The sequence below is a fragment of the Helicoverpa armigera genome, chromosome 24 (genome assembly GCF_030705265.1).
Source record: "Helicoverpa armigera isolate CAAS_96S chromosome 24, ASM3070526v1, whole genome shotgun sequence".
NCBI lineage: Eukaryota > Metazoa > Arthropoda > Insecta > Lepidoptera > Noctuidae > Helicoverpa > Helicoverpa armigera.
The window spans coordinates 1,943,734-1,969,119 of NC_087143.1; the positions used below are offsets into that span (position 1 = coordinate 1,943,734).

The 25,386-nt window shown below is 34.9% G+C and overlaps 1 protein-coding gene across 1 annotated transcript in view; it reads right to left on the reverse strand.

Moving 5' to 3' along the window:
• The window catches only part of LOC110381517 (mucin-2), a 48,411-nt gene extending 23,837 nt beyond the window's left edge, over window positions 1-24,574 (reverse strand). The window contains exon 1 of the mRNA XM_021341865.3: window positions 24,301-24,574. The gene's annotated coding sequence lies outside the window, so the exon portion shown is untranslated. The remainder of the gene's footprint in view (window positions 1-24,300) is intronic.
• Window positions 24,575-25,386: the final 812 nt, after the last annotated feature.

Sequence of the window (25,386 nt, forward strand, 5' to 3'; positions counted from 1 at the left end):
AAAAATAATGTTTTCAATTCGTACCATCTTTTGTACTTTACAATCTTTTACATCATTCATTCTCATAGTATGCTGGAAACTCGAACAAAACAGAAATACATACGAAAACCTCCTGATTCTTAAAATTAGTTAAAAAGACATGACTTTCGTAACTGACAATAAACAAAAGCCTACGATCACGGCTCCCACAGTCAATGACCTCTGTGAGAGCAAGGTCAGAAGGTGGTCATTTCTCACCACATGATGACTTGATGAGCACGCAGCGTTACGTAACCACTGCAGTACTGGTTCTTAGTCAATAGAGATTGTTAGAGAAGATTAATGGAAGTTTTGGAAATGGTTTACAAGGTAAGCCAAAACATTTTAATAGGTAACGATGTGCACGTTTCAGTAAAATTTAACTAACCACAGTATTAACCTACATATTATATGTTTTTTCTCTGTGATGAGACAAACGAGCATACGGAAGCATAGTGTGATTTTGATGATGATGCCTAATATTTCATCTATCTCCAAATTAATCAAAAGGTTTGCAGAAGTTGCTGTCAATACTTTTAGCTAACGACTGCTAGAAGCCAGAAAGTCTGACAGCGAGTTTTAACAAGGGGTATAGATTGTCCGGGTAACTGGGTTGTAGAGGTCAGATAGTCGTCCCATGTAAAACCCTAGGTACTCAGGATTCGGTTAGACTGGAAACCGACCCCAACATAATTGAGAAAAGCTAGGCAGATCAAATCAACAATAATTAAGCTATCTTTCTCCATCATTAAAGCACTATCCTCCTATCTGAACACAAGTACACGCACACAAACATAACCGTGGTGACAGGTTACACACACATCAATCATGCGACAGGTCGCTCGACGAGTTTCGGCGAAAGTGAAAACGTCTGAGCGTCGTCGGACATGAGTAAAAAGTGAATTTTATTTACTTACGTTTAACACCTACTGTAGAAAAATGTTTAACATTCGGTGAATATGTTACTTGCTGAATTAATTATGGAATTAAATTAGATATTACATGTAATAAATATTTTGACATTGTGATGGCATTTAAAAAAAAAACATATTTTATTTACATTTCTGATCTACATTTATTTAATACCGTTTTTTATCATTAATTAAGATGTCAATCACTATGGTAATGATATTATGAGTACAGTAATAAAAACTGCGTGCGAAAAAAATGCTGTAAGAGATATCTCTCAAGTAGATCTGGCATAAATTTCCAAAAGTCGCCTATCCATATGTGGAGGCTCAGCAGCATTAATCATCAGAGAAAGTTATTGAGAAAACGATTCCATGAACATTTTTCATACAGCCTTATAAAATTTCGAAAAATGTTTCACACGATCAAGTGTGGCTAAGTTTCGTAATATAAGAGAGCGAAAAGACGTATTTATTATTCCTATAACAATGCTTTTATGGAATAAAAAATATTCACATGTCTTTAAATAGATTGCATCATCAAAGTTTTATTTATTTATATTTTTTCAGGGTGGAAAATGGACACAAGTAGTTTATTTTTATGGGATACGTGACTATCTGCATTGTGAATGAGATCTAAAGACGGACACTACGTATATTAATTAAGAAAAATAATTTAACAATAGCGATCATAAATCACGAGGGCTTAGCATACGTAGTACAAAACTTTAATTACCACTCTAACTTCAATTACCATACAAAACGCCATATGTACACGATGCTATAAATGTAAATTCAAAATTAAAGCAAAGTAACCGACATACATTCACAAACCATCACTCAGTTGAGACTGACATAAAACAGTTGAGATATCCAATTAGTAGTTAGTACAAAGGCACAAAAAACAATTGATAGTTAGATTGGTTCTAAAGACCTTGCGAACAAACGGTTAGTTGAAAAGGTTAACAAGTAAGTGGAGCGATCGCTAAATAATTCTCCTGCCCTTTACTGGGCGATTATAATTTGATAAGCGATAATCGTCACGGCTGTAAGGCGTTGAACACGTTTGTGGTCTTAGAGATCTAACAAGAAACCTGTACCTATTCTGTAAGATTTAAATGAACGTAGCGTAGGTATAGACAAAATATTAAGTAAATGAGCCTTTTATGTCACCTACTTTAATTAGATCTGAGATCAAAAATGTAAAAATTTGTGGACCTAATAAAGTATCTATCTATCTGAAACTTAATTCCGCTGACAGAGTTGTAGGAGGAAGAATCAGGAGACTATTTATTTAAATCTAGAGAAGTGATGATGACCTATGATGCGATTCTCTCCTTTTTTGTAATCTGGTAAATAGTATTACGCTGACAGGTTATGAGAAGACGTACCTGAGAAAATATGTAGACATAGTTTAGAAGTCAAGACGTTTAAATTACTGTGACATAATTCCACGCAACATTACAACATAATTCTTTAAATCGTTGTACTATGACAGTTGGAAATAATACCATTTTTTTATGAACTTAACCTCGTACTTCAGCTGTCGACGGATTGTCTACATTATTAGGATCGTGAGTCATTTATAACAGTAGCTGCGTTTAAAGGCTGTTTAGGTAAAAAATGTACTTTATTGAGCAGTAAAAATACTACAGACATTTGACAGAGCGTAAGCGACAAGGTAACAACAGTTAGTGAAGTTAATATTAGATTTCTTTTACTAAAAAGACTCATTTATTACACTAATACTAAAAAGCGTCGCAAAATTCCTTCTCATCGCTGTCGACTGGGAGTATGCCCAAAAAGCTGGCATTATTGCCACGCTGGATCACACCTTTTGGTCACAAGAAGTGTTAACTGTTTGGAAAGGTCTTTCTTTGAAAAGAACGTGGGCATTCGGACCCCACGACGTCAGGGTATCAAATTAATTGTATCGATTTCAATACGAAAGGTATAAAAAACTTTATTTTGTAGCTTTTTATACATGAATCTTATTTGAATAAACTACAATAATAATATGTTTTATCAATACAGGTTGCAAATAAGTGAAAGGAAAGAAAATAGAAAGATTGAGAAAAGGTTGAGCAAATCATTTAAAGCACAACGAATCTATGCAAATCAGATAGAAAGTGAAGTATATTAATTTAACGGATTCTATAACAATGTTTCTAGCTATTTACCACCATAGTTTAATGGAAGAAAGTCCGATACGCCATTTGGCGGGAAAGAGCCGTCAATCCAAGATGGCTGACATGGTTTTGGTGACCATCTTACCATGAAAGATGAAAATTGTACAATCGTCCAAATTAGATTTATTATTTCGTAAATTATCTGTCGTCGTAAATTAGTTTAAAACTTTCAGCGAGTTTTGACTTTCTCTAAATAATTTGGATTCGGAGTTTTAAATTACGTTACTACAAATTTAATTTATGTAATTGAGGAAAAGTTTTTTATTTTAAATAACTTATCAACTGTTTATATCTGTTTGTTGCGTAACTCACGGAATATGAGCATAACATTCATAAATAACGTTATTTTTAATAGACTTCATATTTAATTAGTCTGCAATATTTTATAACGATTTTATGTTTGTATATGTTTTAGGTTATCATTTTGCAATCGATAAATACATGTAATAAATGTTAAGTATCGTCTTTAATTTTAATTTGCTTCCTATGTTTATTCAAGAATGCTAAATTATTTTTAATAAATACATTTAGACATGTTGCAAAATCCCCGATTTCAAATTACGAAATAACACAAAGTTGGTACAAAATCTTAACAATATATATCACTAGCCGATTTCTCGCGGTTAAGCCCGCGTCTCCCGGGAATTATTACCTGTACCTGGATAAAATATAGCCTTCCCGAATAACGGGAAGAGTGTGGCTTTCCAACAGTGAAAGAATTTTTCAAATCAAATTTTCGGAGGCTTCAGGGTACAAATAAACAAACAAAAAAAAAACATTTCTCTTCATTATATTAGTACCTATAGATAAAGATATTTTGACTATGTACTAATTTGATTAACAAATAACCAGTTGATCAATTTTACGCAAAATTAGTGGAAAGTATTCGCCATTGACAATGAAAGTGAGGTCATTAACCTTTACACCGACTTCACAAAACCGCAATCTATCGATGTGGTTACGAAAAGATTTTATGAATAAACGCCCAACCTTTATTTTTGAGGTGGTTTATTGAATTAAATTGAGTTTATTGAAATAAACAGTATTATAGTAACCGCAACTTTTGAACGGTCGCAAAATAGCTGAATCACTCATAAGATGTGAAGTTAGTAGGAAGACAGACTTGTGGCTATTTTCTGAGCACTGGTGGTTTATCCATTACTAGATGTTTTCGCAGTTTAACCCGCGTCCCGGGTCCGAGTCCTTGTTCACGTACCTGAGTAAAATATAGCCTATCTTTCTCGGGAAGAGTACAGCTTTCAGACAGTGAAAGAATTTTTCAAATGGGTTCAGTATTATCGGAGCGTTTAGGGTACAAACAAAGAAACAGAAAAATGTTTGCTTTTTATTATATTAGTAGGTATGGATGTCTATGTAGGATGTTAGGATGCCCTACTAACATATCTTTGTAACCTTCAACTGTTCATGGATGATTAATTAATAATTGTCAGCTCTAAATGTCAGGGATATGATCAATAGTTACAATTATTTTATTCTGTCATCAAATGTCAAACTTATGTCACACTTAATTGATTAAGATCTAAGTATGCTGTAAGTTGATGCGTGTAATTTTCTAGATTATAAGATGGACTCATGCACAAGAAATACTCAATTTATAAATGTATTATTTTTTTATGATTAAGCGTAGAGGAGAAAAAGCCGAACAGTGCTTTGATAAAATAGCTTTTAAGAAAATGACAAAAAGGTAACTAACACATATTTGTAGGAAAGAAAACTGATTTCATGATACCAAGTTTTGAGTTTCTTGTTTGTTCGTAAAGGCTTCGAAACTACTGAAACGATTTGAAAAAATATTTCACTGTTGGAAAGCTACACTCTTCCCGAGTAACATAGGCTATATTTTATCCCGACACAGGCTGTAGTTACAACGGGACGCGAGAAAAATCGCGGGAAAACAGCTAGAGTCTGATAAAACAAAGCCAGCTCAAAAGTAATTCAACGCAAGCAAAGTCGGGCAAAACAATTACACTAGAACAAGTTCAATAACCTAAAATTATATAAGTAAGTAAAGTGCACTTTTATTGTGTAAACAAAAACTAACCTTGACTCCTAACAATACTTATAATATTTTCTCACAACGCGGCGAGCCGAAACAATGCTTTCTTTCTTTCCTTGAACTTTGACAGGTCTTAGGTTCACTCACGGTGAAAGGAATGAACTATGTTAGTGAATGAATGATATCTGTGAATATTTGGGTATTAATGAGCGTGGGAAATAATAGTTAAGTAAAAACTCCAAAATAAATGAATGAACTTGATTCGTTTACATCTCGAAAACGAATCTGCCAAAATCCATCAAAATCTGCCTGGCCTTTGCCCAACTGTTGGGGTCGGCTTCCAGTTTACTCCGCTGTAGCGACTACTTATTTGACCTGAACCCAGTTAGCTGTGTAATCAAATACTCCTTGCTCAGTCTGGTTGCCAGACTTACTGGCTTCTGACAACCCGTGACGACTGCTAAAGATGTTCACTTGGATTTTCTTAATTAATAATTAGTAAGAAAAGCCTTGTACAATCGTTTATTTTATATCGATAAGGCAAAATAATTGTTAGCATTTATCATTCTATTCACACCAGTCTGCAGCGTAGTGACAATATAACCCACCCAAAACAAAAATGTGAAAGACTGCCAAGTTCGATAATATGGGAATGCTTCGCTTATAAAAGAAGTGAGATCTGAATAAGTACCAAGTTCCATACACATACCTCAGTTAAAAATAGTTACTTTTTAATGATGTTATTTGGCAAGTTTTCATGCACCTTGTTATAAACCTACTAAACGCAATGAATCAAGTATTTAATTTTCTATTAAAACTTGCCAAGTAACATCATTAAAAAGTAACTATTTTTAACTGAGGTATGTGTATGGAACTTGGTACTTATTCAGATCTCACTTCTTTTATAAGCGAAGCATTCCCATATTATCGAACTTGGGATTTCATTTATTTTTGTAAGGTTGTTTATTTTATTTTTTTCTTATGATGAAGTTAGTTAAAGAAATGTCTCATTTATACTATCTTTTAGATTTTTTAATATGCACTATGTTTCTTACAAAGAAATGAACTAGATTAACTAAATGGACTAGATTTACCAACTGACTGACATGACATGTTATCATATATTATATTCGTGGATCAAAGTTACACATTCGTTATTTTCGAAAGTGATTCACACTTGGCCGTTTTCAGATTTTTACTTTACTTTTACTAAATACAAACCTTTGTGCCATTCGAAGATATATTATATAAATATAGATACATTTAGTTCGTTTTAGTTCGTTAGGGGTATTAATTTACACCGGGTATAAAACACCTTCATTATTTTGAAACCGACTCACACTTGACCGTTTTCAGATTTTTACTTTACTTTAACTAAATACAAACCTTTGTGCCATTCGAAGGTATATTATATAAATATAGATACATTTAGTTCGTTTTAGTTCCTTAGGGGTATAAATTTACACCGGGTATAAAACACCTTCGTTATTTTGAAACCGACTCACACTTGGCCATTTTCAGATTTTTCCCTTTACTTTGACATAAAGACCTACCTCCATGCCAAATTTCAAGTCAATACGACCATTGGAAGTGGTCTAGGTTTTTGATGAGTGAGTCAGTGAATCAGTCAGTGAGTGTATAGTAAAAATAGCGATTTTCTGACGTCAATATCTCAAGACCTACAATAGGTATATTAATGAAATTTTGTATTTTAGATAAGTGAGAGGGTCTCAACAGATACTAGAAATTTGATATGCGTAAATAAAATAGATTTTGAGTTACAGGGGGGTCGAATTGGGCCCGAAATGGTTCGTGTAATATAACCCACGGCCGGTGTGTCGCTTTTTTTGCTCGAACTTGGCGGACACACTGCCGTGTGTCTAGATACTACCGTAACAGTTACTTAATCGCATACAGCTATTGAATATCTTATTAGCTACATGATACTGCCATTTTTTGTCGCTATTTTGACAATTTATTAAGAGCTCAAATGACATTTATGTATTTTGAATCGAATATTATTTATCTTACGTCACAGTAAAAATATTATTTATTCAATATTCAGAGACTTATTTTTGTATAATTATTGCACAAATTCATTATTTTTCACAACATTATGTAATCGACAAAGAAGCCATTTTGAATTCAGAATTCTTCCATGACATCCTATTCATGCAAAGACAAACATGCATTCAGCCTAGTTTCGCAAAAAGGTTGATTACGTATCCTAGGTCCGTACTGAAAATATTCAAGTGCCAACTAGAATCTACATAACAACGCGTATTTAAGGATAATAGTGGCTAATTTATGTAAACTTTCTCCTCTCGAACAAAGTGGTCAGCAAACACCGACTCCCTTTAATTCTGTGAGGTTGTTGCACCTGACAGACAACGAACAGGGCTGTCTCAGTTACAAATTCATTAATTTATAACCGACTTCCCAAAATGGAGGAGGTTCTCATTTGTTTGTATATATTTTTATTATCGTGTAATATACCTACATTTATCGAGTAGGATGAGGTATTCAATATTTAAATCCTAAACGCAAAACTAGCTCGCTATTTCAGTAATATAAAAAAGTATTGAAAAATAAAAATGTAAAATTTATCATAAAAAAATGATTAGTAAAATTACGAGCACATTTTCCTATCCAATTCACACAAAAAAGTTACCAAAACAAGTTCAAAAACTGGCAACCCTACCATTGACCGCCGACTGACCGGAGAAAGCTCTTGACCGAGCCTCTATCTATGGCAAATATTTTATTTTTGAATGCTATTATTGATTATAAACAGTGAAAGTTTCGCTCTCATAGGCTTATAATGTTGAGTAATAGTCTCGATTTGGTAATCCGAGCGAATGATACACGATATCTCGTATTTCTTACGAGTTTCTTCATAGTTCCTGTTTCGCATTCCGTCATTGCGTCAGAAAATAGCGCCAAAATGTATAAAGACTCTTTTCAGTTCCATATCTGATATACCTAGTACTGGCTGGTTTTGTCGAAAAAATAATCGGATGCCATTAAGTTTTTATTTTTAATCTATTTTCTTTTTATTTAATTTCTTTTATTGCAACTTTTTCAATGAATTGTGGACAGTGTTTTTCAACATTTTGTCATTAAATTAATTAAAACCTTATTTATGTTTTATTAAGCAGTTTACATGTTTTTTTTATTTACTTTTTTATCAATAAATTGTATCTGTCATGTCCTTGAACTACGATTTCAGATATCTGTAAAATTATGATAAGAATTTTTAGACGGAGCAATTTCGTTCGGTTGAGAACATAACAATAACGGTCCAAACTCCCCTTTATAAGCACTTTGACTACGTAAGCAACCGTTCAACAGTTCCAAGCAAATCATTGCACACGATTCCAATTTTCCGATGCTCAATACAGGAAAGCAAAAACATATTTTCATACGTGATTTATTATAAAGCGTGTTAAATAAACACAGTTTTCCCCCATTAGAAATCTAGGATGGCTAAACATCCGGCAGTCGGTATTTTCTCTGCGTGAATAGTACATCACTCACTGGACACGCGTTTGCGAGATCATTTTGTAAAGTAAAACGTCATTGTATGATGTTAATTTGTTATGGTATTATTGGCTTTAGTTCCCCTACTATTCTTTGTGTTTTTTTCTTTTCTTATTTGACCAGGATATACGTGCAAGTAAGTATGGGATTTGTAACAATAATATATTTTAGTGAAACCTAAAAATTATCTACATCCAATTTAGCTTCAACTTATTCTTTATTTTTTCTAAGCTTTGTGGGGAATATACCCTGCAAGTAATACCGGTGTAACAAAAACAAATATTCCAATGGGCTATTGAATTTTCAATAACATAGATCATAAGTGTTTTGTAACTAACCCATAGACTTTGTCTGTTAAATAAAGGAAATCCAATTGAATTTATCTTTATAAAACTACAATATCGGCCCACCTGTCATAACAAGGCAATTGTGAGTGAAAACTGTTGGCGCGACTATGTCGGCCATTTGCCAAAGCGATTACTTCGAGTGGCTTCGAAACCGAGGATGCATGCACCTACATGCTTATAGTGCATTGTGATGAAGTAGACACTACTCGTGCATTCTGTGAAGAATTGTAGCTAAGGAATTGAGGATTGAGGTGGTCACTTGAAAGTTTAGGCTTTAGTAGTCGTCGGGGCTATAATGGTGGAAAAACGGGACAGATTGAATATGGTTGTGAGAAAATGCTTTGAGAAATAGTATTGGGTACCTATGTACCTACTGGTGGTTTCCCTTTAAATATTATTTATTCATGGATGAACCTATCAGTAGTACAGTAGGGTCAACTTTCAGCTATGCCATGCTTAATTATTTGAATATAGAGTAACTATTAACTAGTTTTAGCTATCTTTTATTACCTAGGTACCTAGTTTAAGCGATAGCTATCTAATTAGCATGAAAATAGGTGCAAAATAGCTCGAAGTTTCGAAAGTGCTTTTATAGGCCTACTTGAAATTAAATAAAATGAGTTTGAGTTTGAATTAACTGTAGGAGAAAATAATTGAAGTTTTGCTCAACCACGATTGTACATGCTTACTTCTAACAAGAAATATTATAACAACACAGTAACACGTTAAAACAGTATAATATTTTAACTAGGTTACACTGTTCTACCAGCTTACCTTGAAACTATGAAGACTGGAATAACGTCTTGTGTGTTTAGCAAAAAGGTTTTAAGCAAGCCTAAACATTTCCAAATACGGCTGTGATGGGTTAAGTACCAAATAAGTAGTTTGGTTAACCTACGCACATAAAATAAATGTACCTAAAATCTGTTAAGTTACTTTGCTTAGTACAGATGCCAGCAGGTTAACTTACCCAAATCTGTCAAATTTTACCTATGGAATATTAATTTTTCGCTTTTGTGATAAGGTTGAAAATCTATTGAAGAATTTTGACAGATAGAGGTACCTAGGTTGCTGTACTCTAAAGGACAGTGCCGGATCAAGCAAGAGCGACACTCTAAGCAAAATTGTGAAATCCAGAATTGCATAAATATATGAGGGGCTCATAATAAAAAACGTGATCCCTCGGCCTTTTTATAAATAATGGTACAGAACCCTTCATAACTCGCACCTTGCCGGTTTTTTCTCTGTAGGCTTGAAATACTTACTTTAACTATTTGTTAATCTATGACTCATACTTACTGCAATCTTCAAGATGTTACAAAATGACATATTATATTTCGCCGCAGTTTGGCAGAAGTATCATAATATTGGAATGTGGTTTACCTGCAAACAAAAGGAAAAATACATTAATTCAATGTAAACAGAAAAACATTGTAATTTTTATACGTAAACAAATGTTTCAGTAAGTGTGAGTTACATTATTTAACAATAACCAAACTATAACCAGCCGTATACTTGCCGCCCATTGGTCAAATCGGTGATTTGACAACTGAAAATGATTCGGCTATCGTTATAGTTAAATGGGGCAACTCATCATAAGATACATATGTCACGCTGATCTTAATTACCTATATTAACTACATAATTAATGTTACACTCATAAAAAAAAATTTTTTTTTTCTATTTCAATAAGTACCTAATTCATTCGTTATTTAATTTCATTTTCTATTTATAAGTAGGTACGTATTAATTTTAATAAGCAAGTAGCTTGAATTTCTAGTAGGAATCGTGTTATTTTAATTAAAATACGTAATAGGCTTGGATATGAAGGAAATTTATTATTATATTAGCTTGCATGATCGTCGGCGGATCAATAAAATTTTATAAGTATTCACTGAATTACGTTTTCCTAAATAAAAACGTTAAATGGCTGTTGACACTTTCCTAATGAAGTAAGGAATATAATAAAGAAATAAATACGAATTCAAATCTCATCATTTGCGTATCCTTTTCCAAACTATGTTGGGGTCGGCTTCCAGTCTAACCACGTGCAGCTGAGTACCAGTGTTTTACATAGGGCGACAGCCTATCTGACCTCCTCAACCCAGTTATTTGGGCAACCCGATACCCCCTTAGTAAGTCTGTATCATCATCCTCCTAGCCTTATCCCAATTTTATTTGGGGTCGGCGCAGCATGTTTCCTTCTTCCATACTATTCTGTCTGCCGTCATCTCACAAGTAAGAAGTCGTGGGGTCCGAATGCCCACACCTTTAAAGATCTATCCAGGCGGCTGGTTAACGCTTCTCGAATTTTTTAGACTTATAGGTTTTGTACTAGAATAGTTTTTAATTTAAATGTAAATATTTCTATAGATAAAATAAAAATTACAATAGCAAGACTATTCTTTTTCTTTTTCTAATCTACAGGTGTTAAAACACATAACGGTAGTAGCACTAATTACTATAATAATAGGCCCAGTGTAAATTAAAATACAATAGTTGTTATTGCAAAATTAATTGTACAAATGCCTAGCGTGGGTGCTCGTCCTTATTGCAATGTGTCTCTACCTTTATGTCTCGGTTGTGGGTAGACCATAAGATTAATAGTGATGCAGGTAACGTAAGGCCGCCTACGTCCGACTTTTTGTAGGACAGATAAATGGGCCGATATCTTTAGACTCTATTTTTATGGGAAATCATCAAATGACCCGCTGTGGGTTAGCAGTGTGAGGGAGTGTCAGACTCTTACTGACTAAAACCTATCATGTCCCTTCTTAAGCCTTTTATGTACCAGGGCCTCGGTAACTCTTTCGAATAATACCGTAGTATTGCGCGACCTCAGGATCGAACTCAAGTCTCCTCGCGATGACAAGGATTTGATATACATATGAATAAGTATCAGCTTCATCCAATTACACTGGCAGCCGAACCCAACATTAAAAATAAAAGGATAAAGCTCGGGAGATGAAGCTGACAAGGATTTTCTGTCGGACTTTTAGGACGTTTAGGACGTTTGCGTTGCACTTGCTGTGAGTGTGTTCTATTTTCCTCCTACAAAAAGTCGGTCACCGATTTTATCGGATGATTGTAGTTCAGTGTAGGCAGCCTAAGATGAATGGTAATGCAGTAATGATATTGTAAGTGTTGTAATTTGTAACCCACGGCGCCGTGGACGGTTAAGTGTATGTCGGACGATTTAGAGGTTAAATGAGAAGCTTTCGTGTTATTGAACATCAAGGCTTATCACTGTGGGTTTATATATTTTAATTGTAGGACATCCAGAATCGTTTTCCCGTACTTTTGGATTTACCTTTTAAGTTTTCTAGAATTAGGTAAGGTTTTGAAAATCCTTTTGGGAAACAAAAATTCGTCGAAGTTTATTACATCTGAGTAGATTCAGACGTACCTAACTATTAAATAAGTAGGGCAGAGGGAAACGTTCCTCTAAAAATCTGTTGGTCTATATTCAGGTAATCATTAAACTAATCTTTACACGTGCTACATATTAATTTGACATGTTAATTAACTTAATCAGTAACACTTAAATACAGGATGTGTACGACTCAACACGCCACACCCGTTCCTTTTTGCATACACCATGTGTATAAACAACATATAATAGTGTACTGTACATTACATTATTTTATGTCAATTTAGGGCATATAGTACTTTAAGCTACTTTTCCGACACAGGCATTCTGTCGCGAGCGGCTGATGGCTAATGTCACATGCCTCAGAAACGGGCTCACACAATACTGTGACTTAATGCTACATGGGCTGTGTACGACTATCGCCGATATCAGAAAGGTACCTTTACACATAGTGAGAGGCTCTAGTTCCAAAGAGGTAATAACCATAGCGAATTGTTGAAGGACACTAATAGATTCTATAGAACAGAAAGGTAGCAACCGTGACAAAGTGTATCTGATTGGTAATCACCAGGTCTTTAACCGTAATGACCATCTATCTTACATCTTAATGTGTTTGGTGTACTAAGAACTGTTGTGGATTGTTCTAAAGCTTTGTGGCTCTGGAATGAAATGGCTGGTAAAGGAGTATGGATGGATCTTTGTCAGAGATAGAAAGTTCTTCCTACTATTAAGAAGAAAAAGAAGAAGAATATCATTTATTTGCATAAAACATGGTATATAAGATGGTAACTTAAAATATAATGGACGAACATACATGTTTTGCTTAATACATAAGCGTATTGCCTATTCTGTGCTCATCTATTAAACTATTTTAAAGCCGCAAACTCTGTCTAACAGTCTTACCAAACAAAGTACATATGTGTTGCCCAGTTAAATGGGATGGAGATCAGACAGGTAGTCGCTATGTACCTAAAACCAAGTTAGCTGCATCTGGTAAGGCTGGAAGCCGACCCCAAAATAGTTGGAAAAAGGTCAGGCAGATGATGAACATTAGCATGTTCTAGAGTCTGTGTACTCACATCGTCACATGCATCAGGTTACGTTAGTTAGATAGACGGATTTGTAGATGACCATCAACAAGGTTGTAAAAGACCTACGTGACTGAACTCTCTATGAAGGGCAACTATTACTTACGTTACCTACTTAAAGTATGATCCAATAATTATGAGCAACAGTAACATATCATATTATAACATTAACTGTTAAGACACACCTCTTCCGTTACACAAGTATACAAAATATATCGTACACACATAATTATCGTCATTTACCGGATTTTCATTATCATTACTTAACTTTGTGAATTCAATACTTCTTCTATAAATCATTTGTCAGTGGATATTGCCTAAAGTCTAATTAACAGTTATTAGAGCCCTCAGGAAGTTAAAATAGTACGATATGAAAGTTTAAATTACGTTGGTTATGAAGTAGTTTGTATCCTTTGTGAAATATTGTGTGTTATTAGGTTATTAACTCCTGCGTAACTATTGTATAAAAGTTTGTAATAATTATAACATTTGGCCGTGGCTACATTCATTTCATTTAATTCTAAATCATTATATGTAGTCACGGATGAATGAGAAAAATGAGCGGAGATGCCAAGAGGCAGGTAGGTCAGACGAATTCTTGTAGCGTACTGAAGGCGTGATCAGTTACTAGAACTAACGAGTCTTTCATAGACTGGTCTTTATTGAAGAAGAGAATGAGGGTGGTTCATTCTAACAACTGAATTTTAGCGCGCTTCTTTCTTAGGAGATTTTGCGTTATGTATGATATCTCCAGTATCACGCTAGTCAAACTATTCTCCTTGTAAATGTATAGTACATACAGCGTGGGCAGTAAAAAGCACAGTCTTGGTAGTAAACTTCTTATAATAATCACTTACATTATATTACAAACAATTATTATTACATATTTTATCAATCAGGAAGCAACAAGGGCTCACGTAAGTCTTATGTTATTCACGACAATTTTATTATGTAACTCCTATGTAGGCGTACTTCATTTCCCTAATCTTAATCTTAATAGAACATGACCTAATTTAGTTTGTTAAAAAAAGTAATCTAGTTTGCCTTCAAAGTTAAGAGTGCACACTGCAAATTTTTAGTCGGCCGATGGTTTGTAAGGCTCAAAAATCAGTACGGAGATGACTGGTACGCATATAACAACGACCACGTACATTTATGTCTTATATACCGACTAAAGACTGATTGAATTCACGATTTTCTTAAAAAAATATTTCCCAACTATCAGGCAACTGTCGGGCAACGGTTTAGTCTACAGTGTACTTCTCTAATACAGAGTGCTTAGTGCGAGTTTTCGTGAATTTTTTTACGGACTCACATGAGAGCGCGTATACTAAGATTTGTATGGAACAAAAACAGCTCCACCTAGTGTCAAAAATTGGAACCTGTTTTTGTTCCATACAAACAGTGTTGCCAACAGTTGTAGAAGCTTACCACCAGAGTCAACTTTTAAAACCACCAGAAAACCACTAACAAAAATTTATCCCACACTTAAAATCACCACCAAATTCACCACTAAAAAAATATTGTTTATATTTTATTGTAACCTAAAACAATTTAATCATCCAAAGATGTAACTCGGCAACGATAGAAAATTAAAACAGACAAAGCATTACATCTGTTTAGCAATTCATCCGACCCGATCCGAATCCTTCACAAATTATAATCGGCGTAGTAGTTTCACAAATTGTTTAGTTACGCATTTGACCAATGAATGAGTACTTAATATAATTATATAGTAGTCGTTCACCTTTTTGTTTTGTAGATGCTTTTTTGACATTCCGTGAGACTTCAAATCTCCATAGTAACTCCTTAAAGTTGTACCACAAAACTTACATTTCGCTACTTGACCCGCAGTACTTTCAACATTTCGCCACTAAATAGGGGACTTAAACCACCAGTATTAGTGGAAAATCCACTAAGTTGGCAACACTGCATACAAATCTTAGTATACGCGCTCTCATGTGAGTCCGTAAAAAAATTCACGAAAACTCGCACTAAGCACTCAGATTACGAGATAGTCTGATTTGTGACATCCGCCTCCACAATATTATTATCGTTCATCCGTTTTCTGTCGTTGACAGAGATTTCCTCTGAAATAGATGTACTGAATTAATTACAAGCAGATATGCTGACACCTCGTTATTATTATTTGACTTTGCTTTCACAAGTTTCTTGGACGTTGGCTTCCATTCTAGATGGATGCAGCTTAGTGTTAGCCACTGTCCACAAAGCAGTCATTGAAAGTCGTGATAAGTCATGACAAGATTTTCGCTTTTTCTAATAATATAAACCCTGGGACAACTACACGATCTTTCTCTGGTACACTATGCTAAACATAGGTAACTAGTAGTACCTAGTAGATAGCAGACACAAACTTAGCTAGCCACAAGATAATTGAGCATAGAGTTTTTCCACCATGTTTCACAAATTAGTCCCAAACTATGAGTTTTAGTACTAGTTTTAACTCCACCATCCCGAACAATGTTAGTGGACTAAATCCAGCACTAAAGCTGGTACTTTTCAAGGCACGTTTTATAATAAGATGAATACAGACGAAATCAAGTACTGACTTCAATAAAACCAATCTAGATACGTCTAAGGCCATTCTTACAGTTAACCGTGCTAACAATGGTTCGTCCTTCACGGTGTCGGCGCCAGATCAAAGGCTTACAAACTTCTTGTTAACTTAACTATCGGCTACGGAAGTGCGAGAGCTTTTAATAGATCAATTGTCTATGGTAGGTGCTGTGTTGAAATGGATGATGTTTGGTACATGAACAATGCTTGGTGCTGATTTTGGTCGTTTATTCAATTATTTTTAATTAATTGTTTTAATTATAAATCTATATACCTACCTGGTCTACTTCGAGACAAGCTTATTGTAATCTGGCAAATGATACGAAATCAAATCATGCAACAATTAATGGGGAGATATCAAGAATGAATAAAACTATTTAACACTCATTAATAATGCATCCTCCATCGTAATCCTTTGCATATTTATAAGAAACGTCGAAAGTCGTTCGCATCGTCTTTTGGAAATAAAACAATATTTCACTATCATTTTAGAACCTTTCTGAAGAAAGATAGCCATGTTTGTTTATTACAGAAATTACGTGAGCCTCTGAAAGAGCTGCCTTCAATAATGTCGAAGAAAGTCAAGGCTAATGATCAAGACGAATAGGTATCCCAAAAGCAATTTTTGGCACGAAACTTAATTATTAATTTAGGACGCTGCCTAAAATTGCATGTGTTCGCACACCCATCTCCGTTGCGGCAATAAAAAGCATATAATCCGCAAATTTTAAGCACACGTCATGTGAAAGATGTGACACGCGATTTGTCTATGATTTCACACGCTCAAACTTTGAGCGACGAATGTAGTTAAAGCTGATCAACGAAAAAAGAGACGCTCTTAGTTTTCTTTTCAATGCCCAAAGTTAAGGCACTGTGAAAAAAGTCAACGTCTAGTGTGGCAAATTGTCCTGGTTTCCCAGGTCCCTATGAATGGTCCAAGAGAATCTCTATAAACGGCAGGGCTCTGGGCATATAATGATCAATGGATAAGGATGAAGGACCTTGGCAGAGGTGTAAATTGTTGGCAAGTAAAATTGTATAGGTATTGTATAATAGATAGGGTCTCAGTTCTGATGAAGATAAGATTTACATTAGGTATAAGATAACAAGAAAAGCCGCTCAAGATTCCAGTAGCAATCCCACAACCCAATAGATTAGTTTGCTTTGCCTTGTAAATTAGACAAATGAATGCAAGTATGCAACTGATTACAGCGCATTGCAAGGGCCTTACTAATTTGTGTCGGTGGGTCTTGTGGTTAGTAATGCCTATTTTAATATTCTGTCCGCAGTTTTGCTACCGACATGTATGGCTTAATGAACTTAAGATTACTCATAGAGGCAGCCTTGTAACAGAAGGCCTATTGTAATACATAGAAAGGCAACTGGTAGGTACTCCAGTATGCCGTCGTAGAATCTCAACTTGACAGGGGTCACGTGCAATGGGATTTAAAGAGGTGGAAGCTTACCAGAGATTCGCCAATTAACTCAATTTTGGATTTCATCAGAAGAGCAATGTTCCTGTGAAGAGTGATTGAACCTACATCCTGGATTAATTAAGGACCGGAAAAATGGGCAAAAATTTGGTTGGTTAGGTTACAAAAAAGGGAAGGAAATTACCGGTAATACCTAGTATGTCCGTCCCGTCTAGGGGAGACGGATACTCCAAATGATCATATAAAAAACATAAACCATTAGAGCGAATTAATGTCACAATTAAGACTCATAAACACCAATATTTCCGCTTGGATCCCGGTGGAATATGCTACAATTGTGCCAATATGCGCAAGCGCAGTGGAGCGTGTGAAGAAATGTTGCTTCATGTAGGAACACGGCGATCGACAGTTTATGCAGTGGCAATATCCTTTGATGAGGGAAGTCGGTCTAATTCGATAACCGATTAATTAGAAGTTATTTAAGGAGATTATGATCGGTTCAGCGATTATTTGTGTATCGATAACGGCTAATATGGTTCAAAATTATGTTTTTTAGACTTATTGGACAATAATAATAAAAGGTGCTATTTTAGCTCATCCAGTAGGCTGACTCTAGTACTAAATTGGAACTCGCGCTCTCCATTCCCTCACTCACATTGCCTGAAACGGCAATACGACTCAACCGGAGCAAGACAGATCGTTTCAAGTGCCCACCAAGAATACGAAGGGTTTAAGTCTGACGAAATCACCCACCCATCCGTAGACTGCCCACAGCAATTCTAACCCAATTAATCAACGAACCCGCGTGGCAACAAGAAACAAAACACAAAACACTCTTATTTAACAAATTAGACAAGAAACAAAGGAAAAAAATAACCCCGATTACATCAAAGTTTACGTAATAATACAATTAGCATGACGGTACAAAACAAAAGATAGGCAAGTGCCCAAACGCACAGGTTTGCGTTACGAGAAGAAAGCCGTCGACCGCGATACAGCCGGTTTTCGGCGAAAGTTGAAAAATACAATAAAATGAACGAAAAATAAACGAATGCGGAATTTCGGTGTTTCGGTAATAGTGAGTAACGGATTGTCGACGCTTGGGAACTATTGTTTTTGTGTTATTGTTTAGGTGTTGTTTTACAATATTGTGTTTTAGTTTCAGTTTGTATTACGTGCAAGACATAAGGACTTGAACAGTGAAACGGAAGAAGATTAAGAACATTTATCTGTCTTGTGAATTAAAATAAATTATATACTTACTGGGCATTCGTTAAACACTTAAGTACGGTTGGCAGTTTAAATTTTCAAGCAAATCCATTTATCAATTTTACGATTTCAATAAAAGTATTATGAAAATAGGCTTGTTATAATATAAACTATTATTGACTAGTCTAGACTACTTTTATTGCTTTCAAATGTTGAATTACTCAATCGTTTTATATTAGGTACTTGAGGTAATTTCTTTCATGCATTTAAGAATTATTTATTTTCTAAAAAAAGTAGGAACTGAAAAAAGTGATTAGCTTATTTATTTTTGCTCAGGTAGGAATTTAAAAAATATATATTTTCGTGACTTATATACTATTTGTTAGATCTATCTACTTATTTCCATCTTACATCGTTATCATGTAATTTTCCATTACGTACGTACATATTGTTATCTATTAAATTGTTATTTTCTGTGATATTTATTAAAAATCCTTCAAAATCCCAACACAAAACATCAGGACCCAAACCTAACTTTAATGCACCAACAGTCCCGGATTCACCATCCGTCTCAAAGCAAGCCAGATGAAATGGTTATGCGAATAAGTGAAATTGTTCCGATATACAGAAGATGTTTGCGGAAACACGCCGGTCGATGTACCCGCGAGATTGCGAGTGTCCACTCACATACGGTACGGTAATACTGAACTTAGTTTAATATCTCGTCAAGTTTAGATATGTTAAAGTAAATAAACTGGAATTTAAAGGTATAAAATACATAAATACGTAAATGTAACAAAAAAACACATTTATGTTTTACATGGATGAATTGTGTGAGAGTCGTTATGGCTAGAAATACTGCTACTTGGAAGATGCCAGATAGGAAAGTATGGATGATCATTCTGTGCTGATAACAAATAATATTAGATAAGGTGAGGCCAGGAGAAAATAAGCATAGGGATAATAAGCATTTGTGTTAACTTTTCAGTACACGTATGAGTTATCTACATTTTAGAGAGTATACTTATAGTCATATGTTGCTATGGAGGAGTACAAGTAACTAAAGGTCCTATTGCGTTTATCAATATTACCGGTAGTAAAGCAACAAAAACAAAAAAAAAGCAAACCTTAACAAAAAAATCAGCAATCATAATCCAACCATTACAAATCCATTTCCCCCAAAACTATTCAAATGAGATATTAATATGTAAAAAAACTAGCAACAAATGCAAATCTTGTGTGCAATGAAAACCGTCGGCCCACTGTGCTACATGCTCGGCGCGCGAGTCGCACGCGAGCGCATGCGCTGATGTATTTACATTTTTACACCATAACTGGTTAATGAGCTTAGAAAGGACCCGTTTATTGGGAAATTGTTGTTATTTATGTACTGAGGGCTTATGTAAGCTGCTTTACTTGTTATCGTGCACTCCGTAATATAACGTTTTTTAACTGGAACAAATTCCTTTTTATGAATTTTATAGTTACAGTTCTCGAGAAATCTTATTAAGCTACCAAGCTATTTAAGATTTTCCTTCTCTTAGATAGTCAAGTATTTAACAACGTATTACAATTAATAGCTTTCGCACCTCTCTCTTAACGTTATTCGGCTTTCAACAGCCACATTCCAACACCACATTTTAATATCCACAGGCTTAATTAAAAACACAACTACTCGCAATATAGCATTACATAACACGTTAATCATAGCAGATCAAAGCCAGAAAACATTAAACTTTAACGAGTGATCAAACTCCGATTAAAGTTCTTCTAATTAGTTTCTCGCTTAAACTGGCCGTTTCCGGATTTCTCTAGTTTAGCATATTGGGCTTTGGGTGACAACTTTCTTCTGAGAAAGTGATGGGCGGGGTTACCGACGGGTTAGTGGTGACACCTGCCGATATTGTTATAAGTTCAGCATTCTTCATTACGTAAGGCTGAGTAAAAGTGTCGGGTTTGCCCTTACAAGGTAACCAGAGATCAATGGAACGTTGTTATGTCGACAATCGACGCTCTTGTAGGCCTCATTGGTAAGGTAGGTACATCACCATTATAAAACAAGAACAATTTTTGACCAAAAAATAGTTTTCACATAGCAAAAGGATGAAAGACGTCTTCAAGATAGGAGATGTGAGAAATCTGTCCAATAGTTGTCGCCTGTAGAGGTTCATAATCAGACTTTTCAAAGGCGAGAGAAACTATCAAGTATAATGTCATGAGCACTGCTGAGTGGAGAAGAATAAAGTTTAGAAGAAGAAGATCGTCCAGCTCACAAAACAGGGGTGCTCGAAGGTTGTACATATGACGCTATACGCGAATGCAGTAACTTTTGCCGCCGTACAATTTTGACTATCGCTAAAACAAATAGTAAATTCGGAGTGGTTAAAGAAAGACAGAAAAGATAAAAAGTCCTAAACCTATTCAAAGTAGGCTGAAAATCAGGACATTTTGTAGACCCACCTTTACAAGACAGTCCCAAAAACTTTGCCATTTCGTTTGTGTATTTGCTGGGAAGAAGAAACAAACTCCGTACGTAGCAGTTTTGTTCCTGGTCTGTGTTCATAGAATAACTGCTCCAGGACTATGAGTAGTATTAGTTACACAGACAGTTTATTAATATTGTCTTGTCTGAAGTATTTAATCGCTACATTCTCTCGGGGGCTATTCTCGTCTGGTTGAGTTGATTCCGGAATCCGAACGCGAAAGTGGGGCTTGCCGGCTGTTGCTATATTTAATAGCTTGCTGTTGTTTTGATGATTTACAGCCTAGAATGTTCCCGGATCAAAGATCATGTAACAATACTTATTGTAGTGTATTAATATTTACTTGTGTTTTGACCAACTTTTGACACAGTCTTTCTACACCTCTTTCTAGTCTCTCTGCCGGACTTTTCTTGAGAAATAAGCAGTGCCTTTGCACTTGAGTGTTGCATTACTTTCTTGTCTCATAAATTGTTGGTATTTTAATAATGTCTGGCTGTATTTTTCCCGATCGAAATATTTTTCATACTATGTTGGGTCAATATGCGTTTCAAATTGAACAAGTGTTACTTACTTTTACATCTGCATAACAATGTAATCAAGTAAATATGGATTTTTATAACCACAAGTGTTGAGACGGAACTACTCGTACATAATATTCGCACTGGAATTTGTGAAAATTTTCATGAGTTACCAATATAAGCCTACTTGCCTTGTACCTAATACTGAGATGGAAAAATATAGGTTACTTTTCATCTCTATCAACGGCCGGTCGATAAAATTGTAAGGTTTTCATGATCACAAGTTATCATAGAGTAAGCTAAACTTTTACGGACACAATAGTCTTGATATGAAGAGAAACGTCAAGTCTGAGCCGCCATATACGAGACTTTCTATTTAATAACAGCTAATAAGAAGTATTTATTTGCTATAATTGTTAAGATGATGAGCGAAATCGACTCTTTGATTTTGAACAAAGTGCAGGTACTCGTTGGCAGTAAGACGTCTTATATTTATGAAGGTAACGCTATTATATTTAAGAGTAGGTACCTACACTGCAAACTTTTAGTCGGCTGACAGTTTGTTCGAGCTCATTAATAAGTATGAAAATGAACGATCAGGTATTTGGTCTGTATCAGGGCCACTAAAAACTTTGATTTAATTCACGATTTTCTTAAAAAACATTTTTTCTTTTTACCATCGAGCATCGATTCATTCAGAAGAGCTCGTGGCTAAGTCAAAGCCGCGCGGATCGATCGATCATAAGGTTAAGCAACGCTTGGCGCGGTCGGTCCGTGGATGGGTGACCATCTTGTCATAATGAGTTCTTCCGTGTTTCGGATGGCACGATAAACTGTAGGTCCCGGCTGCCATTTAAACATCTTTGGTAGTCGTTACGGGTAGTCAGAAGCCAGAAAGTCTGACAACCAGTCTTACCAAGGGGTATCGGGTTGCCCAGGTAACTGGGTTGAGGAGGTCAGATAGGCAGTCGCTCCTTGTAAAACCCTGGTACTCAGCTGCATCCGGTTAGACTGGAAGCCGACCCCAACATAGTTGGGAAAAGGCTAGGTAGATGATGGTAGATGATGACCATCGGGCCAACTGTCGGCCGACTGTTTAGTCTTGAGTCTGTAGTCTTATGAACAGAATGCTGCTGTGAAAGTATACGAAATAGAATTTATTGATATTGTTACTTAGTTATGTTAATTTATTGAGTTCATTCACCTCGATTGGAAAATATTACGGAAAAAAGTGTGTTCACAATTTTGCATCATATTTTAAGCTTCTTTTCTAAAATGGTGCGTGATAATTTTTTTAAAGATAGGTACTATTGAACAGATATGAAAAAAATATTTCACCGTTGTAAAGCTACACTCTTCCCGGGTAAAATAGGCTATATTTTATCCCGGTACGGGCAGTAGTGCCCACGGGACGCGGGCGAAACCGCGGGAAAACGGCTAGTAAGTTATTCTCGTATATTGTAGTAGGTACCTATAGTGCATAATGCATAGTATAGGTATCTATACATAGGCTATAAGTACGACTATAGAGTATCGTCGCATAAAAAGCGTGTGTTTTGTCGTACATTTTATGGCGCGCTTTACGCCCTTGTATCGAGAGAGAAAGTTACCTGTCGGCTGATGAATGTGACTGCTTTCGGACATTATAAGATTTAACAAAATATAATTATTTATTGCAAAACTTATACCTGACGATATACGATATCGATTAGTTAAATTTTTTAAACCTCTGAAATATTACTTAGATAATATTCTATTGTTAAATATTAATTAATGAATTATCTAGAATGGATTCCACAGTTCCAGGTTGTTCTTAACATTCTTTATTTTTATTTATGTTCCATCTCTGTGAGAATAGAGGCCTATATCCTGTACCCTTACACGCTTAAGGTGATCAATATTAATTTTGACTGCTTTCTCCGATGGCCATACCTAATGATTACAAGTTAATATTTCAGTCCAATAGAAAAAAAAATATCTGACACATATGCATCGAAGAGAATAAAAAGCATTTATAATACCTAGAGCTTTTTTAAGTAAATATTAAAAAAATACTAAAGATCTAAAATTATTCAATCGCCATATGAATTTGAAAAATAAAATATTTTAAATTGCTATATTTATACTCATAGAAGCAAACTAATAATCGAAAATCTTCCCCAAATAATGTAAATTCATGCTCGCATTCATGCTCGCATAAGTAACTTCTTTGTAACTAAATTATATTTGTAATTGTAATGCGTTCATAAAACGCCTATTAATTGTTGTAATAGCTGCGTTGCGTGTCGCGGGTTCGATTCCCGCAATGAATATTTGTGCAGATCGCAGATCCGGGTGTTAGAGAGATTTATGAGATCTGCTCGATTTATGATATGAATTAAATTAACTGTAAGTATAGTAAGTATATGTTTAAGTCATACCTATGTAAAGTCATATTGTAAAAAATGTAAGAACCTGGGAATGCATGAAACTCATATTTTTTACTGTAAATATTCTACGACTGTATGGGTACAGACAAAATTTAGTAATTATTTAACTAAATGTAGATACTTATACCTAGTTTATGTTATAATTTCTAAAATAAAAAATTATCAAAAACTTACCTTATAAAAACAACGTCACTTCAATTCCAAATCAAACCTCCTGTATAGTTCGTACACTCAAAAATCCCAAAAAATAAAAATTAAAAACAAAAAAATTAGAAACCAAATCCTTTCGTTGACTGAATCACATTTTTCGAAATACAAAAATGGTTCAACATGACACTCCGTGTTCTTTACTTAACTTTTGGGAAAATAATAAAATAAAAAAAGTCTTTAAGTTTCAGTTAAGTGAAGGTGCGTGGTTTCACGACGCCTGACGAGCGTACACTGGCTCGTTCACTCAGTAACTTGACTGCAACTTAACTATCGCTTGCCAGGGCCGCATTCGTAACTCACAAATTATCATTAAGTCGAGAATCAGAGCTTTTAAATTAACTTCTGAATAGCTATATTAGCTTAAGCACTAGTATTAGTGTTATAAGAACATATTAATTGCCTAATTTGTGTGTTTAATCATATTCTTGTGATCAACTTTTACCTACTAAGCGAACAGTATCGTTTCTTTTTCTGTGAAATAATATAGGTATGATGGTATTGACAGCTGCTGATTTTAATCTGTCTCGTAAAATCTGTATTTACAATAGAATTGAGGAAGCTAGTGAAAGTTTTGTGGACATTATGATTTTGTCATTTACGTTATGGTTAGATGTGTAAGATTTGTTTAAATATATATGTTTCCTAAGTATGACGTAAATAAATAGGTATAGGGTCTGAAACAATTTTCAAAAGTTATTGTAGCCCTAAGAGTATATAGGAGCCTGCCACAAATGAAAATTTTTGATGGATTTTCATAAAAATATACCTTTCTTTTACATAGGAAAGTACTTAGAAAAGGAGCCTTATTGTGGAGAAGAAGAATAATTAAATGACCCTCCCCGCTGCGCGTAAAAGCCCTTTGCAAGGCCATGATAACTTTTTCGAGCCATTTCGCAGTCCAAACTATTTTAGCCTTTTAATCTTCCTTTAGTTAGCTGTGGGTTAAACTAACTCGGTAAGTAGTTTGACTGAAGTCCGGCCCTGCAGCCCGCGCCTACAGTTACATGATATTTTTTATAGGCTAATTTATTTGATGTCGGCAGGTGAGTT